The sequence below is a fragment of the Cajanus cajan genome, chromosome 1 (genome assembly GCF_000230855.2).
Source record: "Cajanus cajan strain Asha chromosome 1, NIPB_CcT2T_4, whole genome shotgun sequence".
Lineage (NCBI taxonomy): Eukaryota > Viridiplantae > Streptophyta > Magnoliopsida > Fabales > Fabaceae > Cajanus > Cajanus cajan.
Genome location: NC_138517.1, coordinates 90,502,736 through 90,506,810, shown reverse-complemented (window position 1 = coordinate 90,506,810; position 4,075 = coordinate 90,502,736). Strand labels below are relative to the sequence as shown.

Genomic DNA, 4,075 nt, shown 5'->3' with positions numbered 1-4,075 from the left:
ATCCAACGCTCACTAAAGACTCAACAGATGCACAGAAGGCGCTTCACAGAGAAAACAAAAGGAAAGATTGTAAAGCGACCTTCTTGATTCATCAATGTGTTGATGAGGCGCACTTTGAGAAGATTGCAGGTGCTGCAACTTCGCAAGAAGCGTGGAAGATCCTGGAGAAATGCAGTGAAGGAGCAGAGCAATTGAAGAAGGTGAGATTGCAGACGATGAGGCGTCAATACTGTAACGACCCGCCATGGTCTCTACACTTACTGGAATCGCACTACTACTAGTGAACTAAGGAAAATATTAAATTGGATAACTCATACATACAGGTATAGATAAGAATAAAAATAACCAAATTCTTTAAATACAAAATAAAATGCCATATATGTACAGTCATCCCAAAAATAATATTCCCTAGTGCCGGTCAAACAGACAAAAATCGCTACCCAAAATGGTAACCCTAACACGAGGATCAAACTCCCCGTCTCGCAGCGGTCACCTCGACTCCAAGCTAGCCCTGATCTGCTCCCATACCAAGTATGATCATCGCAGTTCCACCACATGGAAACAGAAGGGTAAGCTAGAATTCACAAATGAATCATAATAATCTATACTACACAATCGTATTCATAGAGTCACACCATACACTCTATCCAATACTACTCATGCATAAAATACAATCCACCAATCATGAAGTCAAACACCACACTTCATCATATTAATAATCATGCAATAAATGCATCTCATGACAGATATCAATGCATATCAATCATCTAATGCGTCGTCACGCATACACCTAGGAGATCTCCACAACAATAGAGCTGTATAAGTGACATTCCATCCTACCGAAACCACCCCAACCGTTTTCACGCCCAAAGCGTCCGCTCGGTCACAACTAAACAGGATATATAATCCTCCCTCGGGTTTACTCGGATGATGTCACTTACACAATTGGAAGTCCAGATCCACCGTCAGGTATAGCACAGTTGGGTACGGGCTTACCACGACCTTGGCATGCATTAACCAAGTCAATTGTGGAGTTCGCCCACCGACTATCCGCAAGGATCCACGCACCTTCCCGAGTACTTGGTTAAGGGAATAACCCTCGACCTCATACCCCGCTCCAACACTAGCTAAGGACTTAGAGGAGACTCACCCAACCCAGTGGCCTATCTGAGCACCACTCTCCCAAATCCAGTGGCCTCCCAGAGCACCACTCTCATATATCAGTGGTCTATCCAAGCACCACTCTCAAGAAACTCTATGTGAGCTCTTCCAGTTCGAAAATATTTTTCCTCTCCTCAAGTCCTAGGCTAGACTCATGCCATAGGCATCACATGCAATCATGCATCATACATCATAATGGTCTGCCCACCATCATGATCAACAATCATACACATGTCATAAGACATCACATGCAATAATGCATCATACATCATAATGGTCTGCCCACCATCATGATCAACAATCATACACATGTCATAAGACATCACATGCAATAATGCATCATACATCATAATGGTCTGCCCACCATCATGATCAACAATCATACACGTGTCATAAGACATCACATGCAATAATGCATCATACATCATAATGGTCTGCCCACCATCATGATCAACAATCATACACATATGAACATATACACATGTCATATCATATTCAAACATTCATACGTATCATCACAAAGCATACATATGAATCACACCTCACCATACATCATATATCATACATACATAATCTAAAACTTTAACTTTAAACATGCATAAACATCAATTCATTCATAAACTTATTCACGCTCGGCGTAGCCTGAGCTCGCCCAGCCTAATCCCAGCCTGAGAGTCCCAAGACTCATCCACGCCTAGCGCATTCAACCTGCACCCGGCCTAAATTCCAATAACAGAGTTCACAAACTCTCATCCAAACCAACAAATCCAGTCACATGCAAACACAAAACACAATACATAGGCCCCATACAACTTAAATAAACCTAGAATCAACATGCACCCATCTGATGCATCAAATTCACCAGAAACCCCATTTTTTTTCCAAGACTTTGAACAATTAGCGAATTCTCCGATCCAGCCATGGATCCTCAACTTCCATGCATCAATTGAGTTTCTAAACTCACATGCAACTTAAATAACAAACATTCTAGCTTCCCTTACCTGAAGATTGGCTCAGATAGCCAAAGACTGAACAAAAGTAGAATTTCCCCTCGAGGCTCAACTCGGAACTTCAGTCCTCCCAAAACAAGTTTTCTAATCTGAATTTCAAGAAAAGTCAGAAGGAGTTAGTGATCTAGAGGAGAAAAGGAGTCAAACAGAGAAATTTGGGAGAGAAAGGAGCTCACTGACCCAGAGACCTTCTCTCTAAAACTTCTCTCTAAAAACTCCAAAACTCCTGAAGGCCCCCAACCCCCTATTTATAGACTTTCGGATTGGCCCAGAACGGCCCGTACCAAGTTCGGAACGGCCCGTTCCGAACTCCCAAATCACGCACAAAAATTAACGCCCAGAACGGCCGGTTCTGAAATCAGAACGGCCCGTTCCGGGACTCATCCGGAACGGCCCGTTCTCCCTCCAGAACGGCCCGTTCTCCCTCCAGAACTGCCCGTTCTCCCTCCAGAACGGCCCGTTCTCCCTCCAGAACGGTCCGTTCTCCTTCCCAGAACGGCCCGTTCTCAACTACAATATGTAGTTCAATTCAGTAGCTTGGAACGGCCCGTTCCAGTTTGGGAACGGCCCGTTCTGGGCTACTGAATCAACCTCTTCTTTTTCTTTTTTTTTTAACAATGTTACAAATACGAATTGATGCAAATGGAGAATAATGAAAAGATAGCTGAGTTCTTCAACAGAATCATCACCCACACGAATGCCATGAAGAATTGTGGTGAGAAAATCACAGATCAAACAATCGTAGAAAAGATTCTGAGAACACTCGATCCCAAATTTGACCACATTGTTGTGGCCATTGAAGAATCAAAGAAGCTCGAGGAATTGAAGGTAGAGGAACTTCAAGGTTCTCTTGAGGCACATGAGCAGAGACTCATTGAAAGAGGTTCAGTGAAGTCTGATAATCATCAAGCACTGCAAGCTCAAACCTCAAAAGGAGGACGTTACAACTCCAAAGGAAACTCCAGAGGACGAGGCCGTGGGAGAGGATTTAGAGGTGGCTTTGAAAAAAAAAATAATCAAAGTCAAGACCAAGGAAAGATTGAACAAGATCAACCAGAAAACTCAAATAGAAGAGGGAGTTTCAATAATTGGCGAGGAGGAAAGAAAAAGGTAATTGACAGGAAAAGAATTAAATGCTTTAATTGTGATCGAATTGGACATTTTTCTGCAGAATGTGAAGCTGCACCAGGTCGCACAGATCAACGGGGGAGTCAATCACATGGTGATTATCAAGCACACATGGCCAAAGAAGAAAATGAAGCGAATCTTGAAGAACAACCGTTGATGTTGATGATGATCACCAATCCAGAATCTTACAACAATGAAGAATGGTACATAGATTCCGGATGTTCCAATCATATGACCGGGCATCGAGTCAAAAGAGAAGATGGAAATGTACTAGTCAAAAGAGAAGATGGAAGACAAACAGTGATTACAGAAGTACTGTATGTTCCTGGAATGACCACGAATTTGATCAGTCTGGGTCAACTTCTGGAGAAAGGATGCTCAGTAAACTCAGTTAAAGGATTTCTAGAAATATATGATAAAGCAAAGAGATTGGTGATGAAAGCTCCATTGGCCAAGAACAGAACCTTCAAGGTAAGCCTAAACACCATTGAATCTCAATGTCTTTCCGCTGCTATGTTGTCAGATGATTCATGGTTATGGCACCTTAGATTAGGCCACTTAAATTTTAGAGATTTGAGTCTCTTGAAATCCAAGGAAATGTTAACTGGTCTCCCTTCAATTAAAATCCCTAAGAAAATGTGTGATAACTGTTTAATCAGCAAACAACCCAGGAATCCCTTCAGCAATTTTACTGCTTCTAAGGCTAGTGAAATACTGCATGTTGTTTACTCAGATGTTTGTGGACCTATTGACACTCCATCATTAGGTGGAAATAG

The 4,075-nt window shown here is 42.3% G+C and overlaps 1 long non-coding RNA gene across 1 annotated transcript; it reads right to left on the bottom strand.

Moving 5' to 3' along the window:
* Positions 1–336: 336 nt before the first annotated feature.
* Positions 337–3,503, bottom strand: LOC145954590 (uncharacterized). Its single transcript, XR_014431833.1, has 2 exons — positions 2,163–3,503; positions 337–516 (listed from the first exon to the last, which is right to left on the bottom strand). It is a non-coding gene; the product is annotated as an uncharacterized LOC145954590 (long non-coding RNA).
* Between the last annotated feature and the right edge of the window lie 572 nt (positions 3,504–4,075).